Genomic DNA, 19,343 nt, shown 5'->3' on the forward strand with positions numbered 1-19,343 from the left:
ATACAGCTATAAATATTACCTTCTTCACTGAGTGGTTCAAATTGAATGTTGGCATAATTTTCTCGAAAAACAAGGCAGAAGAAAATTATTTACAAATGTTGAAGATTGCCTAAAATACCTAATTGTCTATACCACATTTTACCTAAATAATTAATTAAACACATCTTAACTTATCACGACTTAATTTGTTTTTCTAAATTATTGCGTTATCTCCTAATAAAATAATTTGATTGTAATAATCAATTAAAACTAGATTCGTTTTAAAATACTTACACTACTTACAATTTTTTATACACAATTTGACATTACATTTGCGCAGTCATCTAGAAACAGTTCAATGACCGGCACATCACGCGATTTCTACGAGAAACGCTCGATCATTAAAATCGATACCTAGCACATCACTACGTTGTGGACACAACAGTCTTGCGACCACTGATAAAGTTACCTAGAAATCGCCATTCCACACCGTGCCCTCGCGAAAAATAGACGTACGATCAAACGTTTATCGATAAGAAAAACGGACGCTACAAACATCCCTATTACACTGTGTTCTTTTCTAATGCGACGAGTGTGAGTGAGACAAAACCGGTTTTTGATTTTGCAAAATGTTAAATGTGTTTCATAGCATACAATATTATATGTATTTTGCTATAAAGTAACAGTGAACGATTTCGAGTGATTACGGTAAGTGATATTATTTATTGCACTAGAATTAAGCACGGTTATGGCAAATTGCTTCCGTTGGGAATGTGAACCTTATGCGTATGGTCATAAGGTCTGTCGGTGAATTATGTTACCACGTGTTTGAAATGAGATTCATTGAATTATTATAAGACGTAATTAGTGTATCAATGGAATATATTCACTTGGTTATGGTATAATAAGTAAGAATATAAGTACAACATAATTTTACAACTAGACTCGTGCGTTTCAAAAACTTTTCACTTTTTACTAGAAAATCAGAAAAATTAACAGTACTATCTACTGATTGAATACTAAACTCAGTTTTTTTTGTCTCTTCATTATAGCGAAAAATTTGCTAGAAAATTTCTAAGAAAACGTAAGTAATACAGCTATTTTTATGAAAAGCAGGAGGATTCTTTAGATAGATCGGTATAATAATATTCGTTTCTCACACAAAATGAATATTAACAGAACATGGGGGTAAACCTCAGTTTGTAATGTCTCACGTAACAACGCGTCGTATTGGGTAATGCGTAATTCGATCAATTTGATAACCATCGCATCGCCTTACTATAAAGAGTTATCTTCAAAGCCACTGGACCCCAATAAAAATATATGGTAATAATCATGGTGATTTCAAAATCTTGATGTTTCCTATTCAGGGGATTCCCCTCAATGCCAATTTTTTTCTTGATATCAATAAAGACTAAACTGCGGTGACGTGGTTGACTCCCTTGGCCATCACGAACTGTCATGCAGCAGAAGTGCCGGGCTACTCCCGTCACGCCAGCCTCAATGACTTCATACGCAGGGCTCTTGCTAGCGCTTCCGTACTGACCATTCTTGAACCTGGCCTGGTTCGAAGTGATGGCAAGAGACTTGGTGGTTTGAATTTGGTTCCATGGAAGATGGGACGGCCACTAGTGTGGGTTGCAACCTGCGTAGACACACGAAAGATCGGGAGATTTATCGTCTATACTCTCTGCCATGTTGGTATCCAGTAAAACATGGTCCAGTATCTATTCTAAGAATAGGTACTTATCTATTTGAAACTGCGCCTTAAAACTGCTGGAAGACTATGTCCTTCATATTATATGGGAAGTGCCCATCAATCAAGTCAAGACCATTGGTACCATAGACATTTATAGAGGGATTGTTATATTACTTCTTCTGTCATCAGCCATGCTAGCTCTTCTGTTAACCTACTTTATCATTTGGACCAGAAGATCTCTAGTACCTCTAACAGGCACTCTTCTTCTTTCTTCAGACAAACTATGTAGTCCTTCTGTTATCTTCTATAACATAATGGACAGGAAAACTAATGTCAAACTTCTTGAGTCCAATCATCTGATATCACTCAATCGGACTGACGTGCCTAACCTGTCCTCCAAAGCACGGAGATCTTTCTTATCAGCTTCCCGATAGTGTAGCTCAGCATGTATTGTAATCTCTTTTAATTTAATATACACTCTATGTACCTACAGCTCCTCAGACCAGTTGATCTGATGACTTCAGAGATGTGTCGTATCGTTAAAAGTATAGTATAGATCACGGATATGGATCATTGGCGTTTAAACCCATCCCTAAGGGTGAGGCTGGATGAATTCTAGTCCTTAAAGATTAAAAGTATGTCCAGTGACATACAGGCTTGAAATTATTGCTTCAATATTGTACATCACATAAAAGTAATTGTTGTCTAGTAACTGACAATTTCTAGGAAATTAGTCAAAAACTATGACAAATCGAATTCCACGCTGCCAAAATAGCTGAACCAGTTTCTGAGTATTCTGACACAGATTAACGAAGACGCTAGCTGGCAGTGGGAAATAAATAAAAATAAACTTACATAATGAAAACAAAAAAATATAAGAAATATAATGGTAACATTGAAACAAGTTGTCCTTACGATCTTATTTTAGTAATATTAGGTGTCATTTTTTGCGTATTTTGGTTTGACTTCTTTTATTTTCTCGGTCACAGGTTTTTAAGGTGTGTCTTCAATATTACCTTCAAATTACATAACCAATTTGACTTGTTGATTTACAGAGCACTGAACCCGTACCCACTGCACTATTAAGCAATTCATCTCTAGGCCAAACGTATCTATGCAAGGTTGCTGCATCGAGTTCGTTGGACGCGAGTTCACGGTGAAAACCTTGAGGTCAATTTGATAGATCATTTGAGTGACTGCAAAAAGTAAGGTGTTCGTTTTGCTAAATGTTCACTGTATTTTGAAACTCTTGGTTATCACTAGTGTGATTCTTATCATTATTTTCTTGTATGTCATTATCTACATTTTTAATGTTTATTTTAAATTTTAACACTTCAATCGTTTTGGGCATATTGTCTTGTTATTTGATTTAGTCAGGAATTTTTACGATTATTTTTACAGGTGTTCAAATTCGACTGTGCACATAACTGGCACATTCCTCCCACCTACGTCATACTTCTCACAAAACATTAATTATCATTCCAGTAGACATAGGTCTCCCTAACAGGCCCTATTTTCTCAGGCCTCTGTTTTCGGCTTATCACAAAAACTTAAACCAAAATATTATATCGGAAAATCCATAACTTAAATATCATTATAAAATATCTGTGATAGATAATGAAATACAATTTTAACTGATTGAGATATTTCTACTTATCGTTCAATAGACTTAATTCTATTATAAGCAGACAATCATTTAGTCTTGTCTTATCGCTGAAAACAAAATGATCCTCCTAAAACCGTTTGTAAAATCATTTATCTAGCCTATTCTTGAACTACTATACTAGACCGACAATTTTTAACAACTTTGAATTTAATATTTAGCCTTAATGTCTGACATTTAAACTGCCTTTGAAGTGTATTCCGGAATCGGGCTATTGACACTTTAAAATATTGCTAATTGACGAAAAAATTGCGCCTTTTTTCTTTACGAGTAGCATAATTATGTTAATAAACTACCTTGTTGAACATGAGTGCTTCATGTTTAGTATGAATTAAGCTTTTTTTTGTATGTACCTCTTAAAGGCGTGACATGGGTATATCGAAGTGACTGATATTAAACAGGTGTTCCCAAGGGCACATTATTGGGTCTCTCTTTATTCCTTATAAATAAACTAAGTTTCCAAGAAGACTTGCTAATGATTACACATTCAAAAACTTGCACAATTATCATACCGAGAAAGAAAACAAATCGTTCTGTCTTTATAATCGCTGTAGCAGCAATATTGTGTTCGAGTCGTACCACTATTGCTCTCATTAAATATATCTAAATCGACACATTGACACGTGATTGTATTACGATAGCCTTTCGTAGGAATTCCAGTTATAATGCAGATTGGACGAGTTATTACAAACGTAGTAAGAAGTGCGCAGACACATGTTTTATGAATGGGGCTTCCTATTGTCAACTCATTGATATTTAATAACTAGGTCGGTGTAGTTACGCGTATAAAATTTTCCAACTAATATTATAAATGTAAAAGTTTGTGAGAGCGGATGGACGTTTGTTACTCTTTAACGCAAATATTAAATGACGGATTTTGATGAAATTTTAGAAACGAAATAACTAGGCTATAATGTATAAGGATAGTAAGTGAATTGGCCAAATAAGTTGGTATTTGTGTGACAAGCTTTTACATGGGCGAAGACGCGGTGTAAAGCTGGTCATTTAATATTTTTAAACTGTTTTTTTTTGCAATTTTGCTTAGTTCACGTATCTGAAGGACGTTCGGGTATGTGTTATGCAATTATAAATGGGTCTTGAGTGATACCTATTTATTTAAATCGGATTAGCAAGCTGCAGTGGCAGTGGGCACTGGGCAGGGCACATAGTACGCAGAACTGACGGCCGATGGGGCAGCAAGGTTCTGGAATGGAGGCCGCGTACCCGAAAACGCAGCGTGGGACGTCCAAGCTGGACCGACGACCTGATAAAGGTAGCAGAAAGGCGCTTAATGCAGGCCGCTACCAACCGTGCGATGTGGAAGTCATTGAAGGGGAGGCCTATGTTCAGCAGTGGACGTCCTGTGGCTGAAATGATGATGAAGTACCTTATTATAAAATACTTAACAGGTAACTCAACTAGATAACGTATCTTTAAGTTATTGTCATGGCACTAATATTTATTTCCAGTGGTATTGGAATCTGTTAGTCAAAAATATTTCAACATTCCTTTTATATGGATAGTCCATATAACCAGCCAACTGTGTAGCTGAGAGAAACTTATTATTCTACAGAAATATTTTTACAGTTTTCATAATATGTATTCTTATATACAAGCAGTTGCCTGTTCACTTATTTATTTATCTTACTCTGCTCTCACTAATTATATGTCTTGCTTACTGGTATACCTTTCTGTCAAAAAAAAAGTATTCTATCCTATTATTTTATATGTTGTCGTTTAAAACATTGGCCCCGAAGGTGTATTTATCATTCTCGTATTACTGAGCTAATCGCCGTGGTTTTTTATGTCGTTAAAAATAGGTAATATTTTCCAAAAAATGTCTGTTACAATGTTACATCCGGTATTAACTCCAGTACAAAATTGACTGAAGAAATAATGATAGACGTTTTAATGTATTTTAAAACATAATGATGAGTCTTAACAATGTAGCCATAAATGCTAGATAGCCACATTCACAAATTGCCAATCTCTTTCTATTTTGTTACGCTGTTATTTTGATCACGCGAAGTGAAGTTAAGGAGAGTTATATTTAGTTATTTTATTTATTTCTTATTACATATATTTAACCGTTAAATTTTTCATTAAATAGTTTTGTATTATACAACTAGCGGGCGCCCGCGACTTCGTGCGCATTGATCTTGTTTTACCTCCCTATGGAGGTAAAATTCAGCCCCTATGGGTTGAAAAATCCCGTCTTAGTGAGCACCTACGTTTTAAAAGGAACCCCTTTACAAAATTTGAGACTCCTAGCACTTGTAGTTTCTGAAATTTCGTAATGAGTGAGGGAGTCAGTCAGTGACCTTTCGCTTTTATAGGTATAGATTTACACGGCGCCTCTAGTCCCAATCTACGCCAATATTAAGCTTGTACTATGGGTACTAGACAACTGATATAAACATACTTAAATACTTTTATTGTTCTTATTGTGTTGATTACATTAGAAAGTCACCTACGCTGCTTAGATTATAATAGCGTATTATAATTTAGCCAGCGGCTAACTTGGGCCAAATTGGTAAATTCATGGAATTCAATCTTTAGCAACCTAACAATAAAATTAATACATTATGGAAACCAAGCATAAATATCTCCATACTACATGGAAATTGCCAATTATAGCGTCTCAAGAATATTACTTAGATGATAAACATCTGTTAAAATCGTGACTTTTATTTGGTTTGTACTCAACAACAACTATTGTGACAAATGTCCTATGGTCTAACGAATCAGCGAGAAATAATATGAAACATTGTTTTTATTTAGACGCATCCAGACGCAGGTTAGCATACCATCCCTATGTTGTTGACATTTTTTATATTGTTGACAGTTTTCTTACTGCACCTAAGTTAAATTATATTGTAACTGTATGTTTCCCAAAAATAAATAAATAAATAAATTCCACCAGCTCGCACTAAGCTTTTCGATGACTCTTATAATGCGAACAGCTAGGGACTGGAATTCGCTGCCTGCTGCTGTCTTTCCCGAAGACTATAATCCTGGTCTTTTCAAGGCGAGTGTGAACAGGCACTTACAGGGCAGATATGTACCATCCTAGACTGCATCCCACTTAACATCAGGTGCGATTGTGGTCAAATACCTGCCTTGTTATGCATAAAAAAAATTGGGTAGTACAATTTCATAACGATAAGTCCGCCTAAATCGAATTTCAAAATCAATAGAATCGGACTCATTCACTCTTAAGCTAAATTTTAAATACTAACTTGAAAATTTTCAATACGTCGATTTCAAGTGTAATACCGTAATACGCTGACACTCACCCTCTCTTAAAACCTTTTTAGGAAAGAATTTTTCTTATTTCTCTGCCTCTTTTCACGTTCGTTTCTATTTCATAATCGGCTTCCTTCCACACAACGTCATAAGCTTGGCCTTAACGCAACAATGTATGCGCCGACGGCGGAAGCGGTGGCGTGATCCTGCACGTGGTCGTCGGACCGCCTAGTCGAGTCCCGGCAGGAACGGAATGTACTACACTCAACATCAAATAAACCGCACCTTCCGCGACGCGAACTTTAAAGATTTTCTTCTGACACAATCATGGTGCCCCAACAATATTGGTGTTATTTGAAAGCCCAATAAATATCCTTACAGTAAAACACATTTAATTTCTAAATAAATTATTAACATATACCATAAATGTGACTTGAAAACAGACCTCACTTTGGGCTCACCTCTGGGATCAATTAGACCAATTTTTATGGTTTATAAAACCAAATAATGATCTCACGTGTCCTTTTTTACAGATGGATAACGATTAATCCCAACTTAACAGTTTTATAGCCATAAAAGTTGGCTCAAGCGTAACTACCTATTTTTTGAAGAAGTGACTCTGGATCCTTCTACAGACACATTTTTGGGGTAAAAACCTTTCCTTTTATGAAATGAAGTTTAGAACTAGGCTTTTAAATGGTGCCAATATTGTTGGGAAGTGGGGATGCATACGTTTGAGAAGTGCTTGTTGCGGGAGGTGCGATCTATTTGATGCCGAGTGTATATCCTATGTACTACGCCTGGGAATATTTCGTGTTCGCTAAATGTTTTGGGACACGTGGGGGTAGGGATGTTGGGAGGTTTTACGTCATATATCGATAGGGTGCCGATAGTATTCATCGGTAAATATAGCGGTGTTATCGATTTTTTATTCATGACAGTTTATTCTTTACTATTTGGTTTGACCTGCCTATTTCATTTCCACTTTTCTTTTCTTCTTCTTTCAGATTCTTCTTTTCAAAGAAAGCTGTCCAAATCATTATTATTGATTCCCAAGTAAAAAATTGTGTGGAATTGCTCATTATTTATTATTTTTGTATATCTTTTCCGTTCCTTGTTTTAGTAGGCTATTTGAAACAATCAATCAATCGACGACAACATCCTCTTTTATGTAGAATTTGAATTATTGAGAAATCCTGTCATATACCCAACTAGTGCTTTTTAAAGTTCTATCTTTTATACTGTATCCTTTATCGATAAGAGTATCAAGCCGCAGCACTTGTATATGTGTGAAAAAAGTGCCTCTTAGTCATCCCACCGTGCCAGGTTCGATCAATCAAAGGCCGGATGCCTTGCTAGGAACCAGGGTAAGCAGGTCAGCTCATTGCCGTGAGATCTTAAGGGAGACGAGATCCGTCCGAGTCGGATATGATACGTTCAATAAAAATCCTGGCTTGACTACTAGAGATATGACGCTTTGGCTGTCATACTGTAGTTTTTAATTTAGGATCGCTGGACCTCAAGAAACTAAAAAAAACTTGCATATTCAAATTGTAACTGCTGGTCGATTAATCAGATTTCTTTTAGATTTCGATGTTGGTCCGATACCTAAAACAATGTACCTATTTGATGACCAGAATCATCACCTTTTCGGACAGATTCTTTTTTAACCGCATTAGGCCCTGACAGTCCTTATTCAATACTCAAGAGTGCATTTGTATTTGTGTGTACCCCATAATGGAGTTAAAATACAAATTATTAAGATCATTATGGCGTCTGGAGGGAATTTGCCATGTCTTATTACAACTTATTAGGCTAGTTTTCTAAAAAATAAGTTTTGGTCCGTCAATTATATCGTTAAAAAACATTGAACACAAATATTTCTTTTTGTCAATCAAATAAGTTACGAAGTTATGGTGCGTTGAAGTTCCGTGTGACATAAGAAAGTTCTACATTTCTAAGCACTTCTTGACGTCACGGGCCCTTCTTTTGAATTTTGACGCGCTTTATCTCTTTCAAGTTTTATTAATTTGAAAAAGTGAAAAATACGTGTCCAGTATTTTTTGATAAGTTAACTGACGGACTAATTCACTCTTGCTTTTTGCCCAGAAAACATCCCTATTCTGTTTTCTGAGAGAATTCAGGAAGAAGAGGAGGCAATCAAAAGATCTCTATGACGTTCAAGTTTGATCCATTTCGTCTAGGCCGTCACGTGACGTCAAAACTATAGTATACTACGCATCAAACGGACCCAAACAGGATCTAGTTATTGACATATTTACGACTGTGATTCATTGTGTATCTATTTGGATGTTTTGGTTTCATCTAGTCGTCTGACGAGAGAATTCCTTACATTTCTAGCTTGTATTGTAGTTTCGCACTACGTAGTTAAATCCGCAGTACTCAGAACTATTTGTGTGGTAGTTTACGCACTAGATCCGATTTTATCAAAGCCACGATGACCCAAACTTCATGATGCACCCACGTTCTTACCTATGTTGGGAGTATGTGCTGACAAACTTTCAACTTTTATAAAACAACTAGCGGTCGCCCGCGACTTCGTACGCGTGGATCCCGTTTTACCCCCTAAGGGGTGGAGTTTCTTAAAATCCTTTCTTAGGGGATGCCTACGTCATAACATCTACCTGCATGCCAAATTTCAGCCCGATCCGTCCAGTGGTTCGGGCTGTGCGTTGATAGATCACTATGTCAGTCAATCAGTTAATCAGTCAGTGAGTCAGTCAGTTAGTCAGTCAGTCAGTCGCCTTTGAGTTATATTTAGATACGTAAGTCCAGCGTTCACTAGCTCTTAGTCTTATAATGATTACTTCTAAAATCCTACTAGTGTTGCAAAAAATGTCTTCCTGAACCCATAAGGCCTTGTCATTTTAGTGTGGCTATGAAACCAGCGTACGAACTTAAAATCGCTTAAACGATCATAGATTAGTCAAATGAAGTTTAACTTAAAAATACCTAAACTATTTTGATTAATCACAAAGAGATTGACACGTTAAAAACGATTTAGGAAAAAAATGTTTGATTCCATGGATTTTGCGAGCAGTTACTTAACTTCAAATTATTAACACTAATAGGTACCTTTTCAGGGTATTTAGCTACACGTTCCAAATATAATTCGCTCTACCGTCCACTTCAATTATATCTTTCGGTCGGAGATTTACTATGAGATCTAGACATCAGTGTGCTTACCCATTAGTTCACGTTAGGTGTGCTCGCTAGCGAGCGACAGTCGAGCGACTGACTTTCGAAATAGGTATCAAATAAAGTACTGTGTGCCTACCATAAGTTTACGTTAGGTGTGCTCGCTAGCGACTGCGTAAAAAAATGACATTTAAATGTATGACATATTGTGCAGCGCCCCTAGTGGCTACTTTCAAGAAATAAAATCTTCATAGAATTTCTTGACGTATTCGCTAGCGAGCTCACCTAACGTAAACTCATGGTAGGCACACAGTACGGCTAGCACGAAAAACTTTCGAGTTCGAATCGTTTGTATTCGAATCGCCATCAAAAGATTTATAGTACGAAAACTGCAACAGCGCCCTTGCGAACGTATCGTAAAGTGAACTTAGTATGAGAAATGGTTGCACAAAACCTATTTTGATAATTTAATGATTCATGATTTAATGATTTTGATGATTAAAGACGAAAGTTGTTCATGCTAGAGGTACTGACTCCAATAAAAAGTATTTATCTTTATTTCAATCACAAATATTTATGATTAACAGTAACCGCTCGTTTTATGGCTCTACACTAGTAACGGAAATCAATTGCTGTACTTTATTGCTCTTTAGTAGGTATAATTTGTATCTATTTCCTATACAAGGAATGCGCCCCGTCGTGTCATACAAGCTACAATGCAAATGAAGTCATAATACATTATAATTATCATTATATTACGCGATAATTTTATTTAAAATTCATAGCCTTTATGTGCCTGGAAACAACTTTAGGTATTGTAATTAATCTTAACTCTACCATTGTTCTTAATATTTATGTATTAACAACTTTGTCTTATTTCCTAGTTAATAGATACTCATTTTAGTTATAGAGGTTTAAAAAAAGTAGGTCTTGGTTCGATTTCTAATAGGAACAGGGGGTCCAAAATAATTTAAAGTACTTCCCAGGACTCCTATAAGCGGTTCCGTAAATCTAACATCAAACTTGAAACCTTAACCCTTAACCGCTTGAGTCCCAGACGGCATTAATTAATGTCATAACAATTGATTATCTATTGTCTAGATTCGCGGGCCTTGAAGGATTAATAGGGCTATGGGAATATAGTTCCCACTTTAAATTCAACCTTACAGTCTTGTCTTAAGGTCCAAAAACAATGAAAAATTTGACTTGCTCTGTTAAAAAAAAAAAATTTTACAACCCACACGCTTCGTTCGTTCTAACAACCAAGTAAGATCCTTTACATTCCTTGTTCGTTAACAGAAACAATACATTTAATCAGAAAATTTATGCTCTTCAAAGCTATCATTATTTGCAAAATATCTCCCTTTCCCTACAAACAACTATGTGTGGGCGAACCTAATTTGCTATCAATATGCTATGTAACATTATGACAATGATAATAATATGTATTTGTATTAGAAATCCATTATTCCTGATGTGTCTAATCCTCAAGCAAAGAGATTATCTTTACTAACCTTATTATGTGAGCCTTCAGTTCGATGTTTGCTTAATTATTTGTGTATCATGTTCCTCCAGATTAGAATTCTGGAAATCGCTGCCTGCTGCTGTCTTTCCTGAACACTATAATCCGGGCCTTTTCAAGGCGAGAGTGAATAGGCACTTACAGATGATATGTACCACCCTAGACTGCATCTCACTTAACACCAGGTGCGATTGCGGTCAAATACCTGCCTTGTCTTGCATAATAAAAGAATAAGAACTCCACTCTTAGATGTCGTAAGAGGCGACCAAGGTCCTGGCTAGCTACCACCATCCTAAGTCTGTCGCCATAACAACAATGTTAACAGTTTTGTTGTGTTCCGACAGTTAGATGTAAGATAACCAGTTTTTCTCCAAAACATTATGATGACGATGAATCGGTGTAGGCCCTGTTCTTCAACTATTTCAGTTCACTTTATATCATGGTCAGAGCTCCAATTCTTACATCCAAAAGTCACAGAAATCGAGTTATTACAAGATTAAATTAACTAACAGTTAAGAGTTGACTGCCAATTGTCAGATCGTTGTAGAAATTGCTTAGAGCGGAATCTTTCGGTTATATCTAGACTCGTAACCTGATTTTATGTGACAAGGTTTAGTTCAGTTCATTGTTAGTACCGTCGACAGCAGGGATGTTATGGATATCCGTAACCGTAACCGAAACTTTCGGATATCCGAATTAAAAAAATATCCGAAACCGTAACCGTTCGGATAGTTTCGGATGTAGGCAGTTTAAATTGTTTTTTACATTACATGTAAAGTCATACATCCTGATTTACCTTTATAATGCCATCTAATATCAAATTTTATTTTTTTATTACTTTTTATTCGATGTATAGTGTGCGGCCATGAATGAACCGTGTTGGACAACTATTAAAAATTGCATTCTAAAGCACAGATATCCGTAACCGTAACCGAAACCAACCGAATTGAGTACCTCCTCCTTTTGTTGTAGTCGGTTAAAAATAGGTCGTCTTTCATATCCAATACCTGTCGTGTTGCTATTTATCAAGTAACATTATGTTACTGTATAAATCGCAATCCATTGATGAATTTAACACCGAAATCTCGGCGCAACTCCCCGCTAATCCACGCTAAATTTTGTCAGTGTGTGCGTGCGCGCCGCATACTTATTGGCGCGCTCGCATACAAACCGCTCTCGGTGCGTTTCTATGAAGATGACCTACTTATTTGTATTTACTCTGTTAATACGCAGTTCAATACAATGAAATTAATAATAAATTATTTGAATCAACGATTTCTTCGTTACGTATTTAGAATAGGGTCACCTTACCCGTTCGCGTCCACCTATTTATTTTTGTACACACGATGAATTACTTTTTAAAACAGACAAAAATTAAATCGTACCGGCACACTAAGAAATCCGCAAGATTATTAATACCTGGATGTATGACCGGTGATACGGTTAAATATTTTCCACTTTGTTTTTAAGTGATTCGTCGTTTGGACGAGAACTGGAGACATGACCCTATATACCTACTACGCATATAGATATAGCTGTTATCTAAATGTATTCACTGGACTTGAGTGGGACTATCAGTTATCAAGTTATAGTATCAGCTTAAGGAAATACAATATTTTTGCGTAACAATAAAATCTTAAATATATTTTGATCACAATTTTTTTTTGTTTGAAATAAATGAACTAATAGCCAATTCCAAAGAAAACTATACATTGTCTTATGTCCGGGAGAATATCTTCTATAGGTTTTTTTCAGTTTTATGTACTATTGCAAGAGTAGTAGGTAAATGAAATTGGAAAAATTCTACAAGAATCCAAAACTTTTTGCCAAATCATGTTATTTGAAATCTTGAATCTAAAACTTCTCTTACTTTGTTGGGCTCGCAACATTGTAAGGTTATAAAACTAAAACACTAATACAAACTTGTAATGATTTTTTAAGGGAAAAAAAAGTCTCTTACTGTACCAAACTAGATTTACTAGATTTATTAGAAACTAGATTTTGCCGATTGCAAAGGGACAAATATACGGACATTAGGCTTCGCCACCCTATGTCCTTCATTTTGTCGTGGTCGTTTCAGTCAAATGACGTCCACTGCTGGACAAAGGCCTCACTACGACAGTTCCTGCGCTACCCGCATCCAAATACTTCTTGCCACCTTCACCAGATCGTCGGTCTACCTAGTGGGCGGCCTGCCCACACTACGTGGTCGCCACTTGACTACCCTAACGTCTTCTATTATTCTAAATTAGAAAGAGTTTCCAGCTCGTGGTCGTCACTCTTTTTTTTTTTCTTTTTTTTTTTTAATTTGGGCATTTTTAATTTCAGAGAGAGCGCGGCGCTATCGGTTTACGCGTTGCTCTCTCCTACGTGATTTAGAATTTTAATTGTTGAAAGATTTTAGGTTGCTAACTAGGGTGATTGCTACAGTTATTGGCCCTTTAAGAGCGTTGTGTAAGTTAACTTGTGTAAAATGTAACAAAAACTCGACTTTTGTTTACTTTTTATATTTTATTATGAGAAAACAATATTGCTGCTATTTAAGCTAGTACCTATTTGGTGTTATACGATAAGAATTACAATAATAATTTTAAAAATATCAGAGATCACATTAAATTTAGCTATTGGCCTCAAAATCACAGTAATTGGCTCCTAGAAGTACAGTTATTAGCCACCGAAAAAAACCCATAAAAATCACTGAAACTTCACGCTTTGTAATCCTAACTCATTTTGTCTTTCCTTAAGATTAGCTAAGAATTCGTCATCAGTATCACTCTTATCGATTTCTTCATCTATCTCATCATCGTCAGTACATTCAGTAACATTGTAACAATTGTGACAAAGATAACTGTCTCCTTCTTCTTCAGGAATATGCTGTTGCACAAGATTTATGAAAGACACGGTGACATTCAGAGCATACTAAAAGTCTATTTTTTATAAGCTTTTTGCAAATATTACAGATTTGATTGGATACAGATACATTATTCTTACTTTTTTTATTTTAGCAGTTTTCTTTTCTTCAGCTTTCCGTTTTCTGTCCTCTCTTTTTTGTTCTCTTTCAATTTTCCGTTCCCTTTTTTCTTTCTCGAGGATTTCTTTTTCTTAAGCTTTTTCTTCCAGAATCCTCTGATATACAGGTTCAGGTTCATCTGTAACTTCCGCTTCCAATCCATTTTGCTTATAATAAATAGTCCCACAAACGATAGAGAATAAAAAAAAATTATTTTGCATTTCAGGTATTATTTGTTTTATTTTTTTAACTGATTAAGTGTTTCTGTTCCAACTGCTTATACCAACCTTAGTATACTGTGTTACCTACGGCATCTTGTAACAATCTAGGTAAAGTAAATCAATAAAAATAGTTATTGGCCGTGCATAAGTGTCAGTAATTGGCCCCCCGGCTAATTACTGATCCTAATAGGTTAGGACGTTAGTATTTTAATAGCAAATATTTAAGGGTTAAATTAACTTAATCTTGAATAAAAATACAATAAAAGTAAAATTTAATTATTGGCCACCCATGGCCAATAACTGAAATAAATAGAAAACGTGGTATAGTTATTGGCCGGTATAATTTTAAAGTTATTTTGTTCCAAAACAAAGTAACTTAATCTATCTACATAAGCTACCATTTATCTCTTTACAAAAAAACAGTAAAATTACTATAACAAGCAAAAACAATTAAATTACGAACAATATTCATAATTATATTTACCTTAAAATTTTGACAAGCATGCGGCTACTCGGACGACTCGTTGTCGAAAGAAAGCTTCTGCTGTTTAGAGTGCCATCTGTTCTTACTCTGACATACTACATTGGACAGCGTATTGCTCAGAGAAAGTATTTGTGTCTCTTTTCCACTCTTAATAACGTACATATGCTTGTTTATTTTTATTTTAGCCAAGGTGGCCAATAACTATGTACAGGCCAATTACTATAGCAATCACCCTATGTTTTCAATGTGGGTGGTAAATGTTGTTATGGAATCTTGCTTGGTTATCATTTGTTGGAAATTGAATGGGTCGATGTTGTAAATTTGGCAAACTATATTATGGCTAAGTCTTGTTGATTGAAATCTTGGGCAGTCCTGAACGAGATGCAACATTGATTGGGTGGTTATATTATCACAGGGACATGTGTCATTGTCAGTAATCTTGAATCTGTGGAGGTATTCTTTATGGTATCCGTGGTTTGTGAGTAACTGAGTAATAGAAAAGGAGGGTTTGATATGTGATATCGTGGTCGTCACTCGAGGACTTTTGCCTCAACACCATCATTTGTCTCTGGTAGCGGGAAAATTAAAGAGGGCCGTGCTCCTGCAGTAGAGACCAGGGATTTTATGGATGTCCGTAACCGTGACCGAAAGTTTCGGTTATCCGAAATAAAAAAATCGTAACCGATTCAAAAGTTTCGGATAGTTTCGGATGTAGGCAGTTTAAATAGTTTATTGTATAGCATTATTATGTAAAGGCATAACAGCCTGATTTAGGTACCGTTTAATGCCATCCACTATCAATTTTTATTTTTTTATTACTTTTTATTCGATGTGCGATAAAGTGTGCGGCCATGAATGATCAGTGTTGGACAACTATTGCAAATTGCATTCTAAAGCACAGATATCCGTAACCGTAATCGAAACTTTCGGATATCCGAAATAAAAAAGTATCCGTAACCGTATCCATAACCGAAACTCCATATCCATAACATCGCTAGGAGACTAAATGACCTGTTGATGATGATGATTCACTCCTTTGTCAAAACTACAATTAGGTTAACCAAACTGCGTTTTTACCGGAATTTAAAATCGTAACGTTTGCTAATATTGAACTTACGTAGCAATGACGTGAATTGACGTGCCATATGACCTCGACACACATAGTATATTGTATGATTGAATATACAACGAGACGGCGATAAATTATTAATTATTTCGTATGTAATAATAATAAAATCAATATCAAGATGTTATCGGGAGTGTCAACTTGAGACGTAATTAATTCAGTAGTTGACATATACATACTTACTAACAATACTTTTTCAAATTGTAATAAGTTACGTCCAGTATTTATTTTTAAACCTTTATTGCACGCAATATTTAAGTACAAAAAGCCAACTAAAGCCATATGGCATTCTTTAGTTTCTTTTTGTCAATCAGAAAATTAGAAACATTCTAAACAATATAACTATGAAATCCCGCAGTTTTATGTATCAGAGTTAATTATTTTAACTATTACTTCAAAACCTATCTCTCCAAAATATTTTAATGGTGTTAATGAAAATAATAGTGTTTTAATAATTAACTATCATTAATCTTATCTTATCTTATCTTATCTTATATATATAAAAATGAAACCCGTTTCGCGTTGTCACGGCATCACGTGTGAACGGCTGAACCGATTTCGATAATTCTTTTTTTTAAATGTTTGTGGAAGTCCAAGGATGGTTCTTACGGAAAAAAATATTAAGAAAATCTCTACGCTAAGGCGGTACGAAGTTCGCCGGGTCAGCTAGTTTGTAATAATTTTATAAACACTTACGCCCGTATTCGCAAACATTTACTATGAGGTCTCATAATGCGCTTGGACGCGCAGGGTCACACATAAACCAAATACAGAGCTCTATTGAACGCTGTGCGTTCGATTTTCTGCTTTACATAAGCAAGCATCGTTTGTGAATACGGGTGTTAGCTCTGTATGGCTTGACATAATTTTTTGGCATCTAGCAAGAATAATACGGTTGTTAAGGCACCTAATGGCACCAGATTATTTTTCAATCCGAACGGTAAATCCAAGAACTTTATCTGTTCCTATCGAGTTCAGCGGGACAGTAAAGTACCGGGAAACGAATCCAAGACCTATATCTTTGTTCCTAACCAGTTCACTGGTACAATTGTTAAGCAAAAATACGGGAAACCGTCCATCGGGCAGCGGATTGATTGCAAAACCGTCTTCCCCTACTTTGTGTCCACCTTCAGTCTCCTTGAGGGACGTATTCATAAGAAAAGCTTTTGTTTTTTTGCAATTCACAATCTATTAAAGCACAGGCTGAGTTTAGAATAGAATAGAATAGAATATTATTTATTTGGCACAATACACAATAGGTACATGATATAGGCACAATACAAGATTAAAACATAGAAAAAAAAACAAAAAAGAAAAATAAAAATAGTGCCCTGTGCCAAAAAGGTCCCTGACTCAGCATTAGTCGTGACAAAGATGCCACGACACTGATTTTCAGCAAGGACCTTTGGGGCACTGGGGTCGCCGTAAAAATAAAAAAATAAAAGAACAAAGAAACACAGATTATACCTAACATAAATACAAACAATAAAATCATAAAACAACAATAAAATCGATTATTTCCGCAGTTCATTAATCGATTGCAGTGACTACTTAGTTATTAAAAACATCACAAAAATCAACCATATTTTTCGATTATTGACTTTAATAAACGCATAAAAATTAATTTGTAGTTTTTAATTTAAAGAAACATAACCAGCACTTTTTAGGAATCGTTTTTTGAACACAAACCATGAAATTTGAATATTGTCAATAAAAAATTATTACAATAATATTTGCAATTAAAAAAAAAACATGTTTTTTGGTTAAATAACACCCATACAAAATATTTCTCCAAAAGTAGGTTTTACTAACTCTTCGAAAAAAATCGATAGATAAATCGCTATGGTTTAGTTATGTGACATCTCTAGTTTCGCAATCTTACTTTAACTTTAACAAACTCCATACAAAAAACGCCGGTTATTGTTATAGTTACCGTTAAAGTCAGCTTACTTTAACCTTACTTTGTACCATCCTAGACAGCATCTCACTTTATATTGTTTTAAACTTTCATGGTCACTAACATAAATGGTTTCTTTAGTTACTCCGTGACCATGGCGCTTGCAACACTGCCGAAATATCGGAAACTCAAAATTAAAGTACATGGTAGCAATCCCGTCAGTAAGAATATATAAGAAGCATCTCACTTAACATGAAATGCAATAAAGTTACTTATTCAGTAACATCAGGTGCGATTGCGCTAAAATACCTGCCTGGTTCTGCATAAAAAAAAGTTAAAAACATCTAACTTCAGATAACATAATTATAAATCATCGTGCTTTTTTCAACGGAAATCTAATCTGCCATTTTTATTTTTTCCCTGTTACTATTTCACATATCCATTATACTTACACGGCAAACCGGAGGATAACCTGTGACAAAATGAACACACAGCGGACGACGCCGCGGGTGAAACCTTGTATGCTAAAAGAGCAAATCAAAACCGAGACTGGTTTATAATTAAGGACCGTAGTTCCACCACTGTTTCTACCCAACTGCTAAGGCTGACCGAACGCTTTATTTTAAATTTAGATTACCTCCTTAATTTTGCACAAAACCCTGTAAGTATGTATATAGGGTTTTATAAATCGTTCTTTCGTTTCAGCCAAATGACGTCCACTGCTGGAACAAAGGCCTCCCCCAAGAATTTCCATAACGACCTGTCATGCGCTGCCCGCATCCAGGTTCTTCCAGCGACCTTCACCAGATCGTCGGTCCACCTAGTAGAGGCCTGCCCACGCTACGTCTTCCGGCACGTGGTCGCCACTCGAGAACTTTTCTGCCCCAACGGCCATCAGCTCTACGAGTTATGTACGCCGCCCCAGTTGCAGTCCACTTTATTTCAATTCTGCGGGCTAAGTCGGTCACTTTGGTTTTCCTGCGGATCTCCTCATTTCTGATAATATTTCTCCAAAAAGTTAATAGAAAAAGAAACAATATTTATTATTACACAAGCCCCAGAAGATTATAATATTCTTAGAACCGGGTAATAAGCAAATAGGCTTTTAATATTATCCTTTGGCTTATACACAAACGATATTGATTAGAATTCAAAGAAAACCGCAAAATCCGATCAGTTAGACATCAAAGGCATTACAGAAATTGTTGACATTGTTACTTCAGCCACAAAATAGAAAGAAGCAGTAGACTTGGAGATCCATATTTTCCAGTTTCATGAGCCACAATTTTGCCTGCGTAGTAGTAGGTATTTTTATAAGCATCAACCAATAAATCTTT

The 19,343-nt window shown here is 35.7% G+C and overlaps 1 protein-coding gene across 1 annotated transcript in view; it reads left to right on the top strand.

Moving 5' to 3' along the window:
* Positions 1–472: 472 nt before the first annotated feature.
* Positions 473–19,343, top strand: part of LOC114353434 (neural/ectodermal development factor IMP-L2) — an 83,623-nt gene continuing 64,752 nt past the window's right edge. Inside the window, exon 1 of the mRNA XM_028305452.1 lies at positions 473–687. The gene's annotated coding sequence lies outside the window, so the exon portion shown is untranslated. The remainder of the gene's footprint in view (positions 688–19,343) is intronic.

This window comes from Ostrinia furnacalis, unplaced genomic scaffold (assembly GCF_004193835.3).
Source record: "Ostrinia furnacalis isolate ACB-3 unplaced genomic scaffold, ASM419383v2 OfSCF1657, whole genome shotgun sequence".
Taxonomy (NCBI): Eukaryota; Metazoa; Arthropoda; class Insecta; order Lepidoptera; family Crambidae; genus Ostrinia; species Ostrinia furnacalis.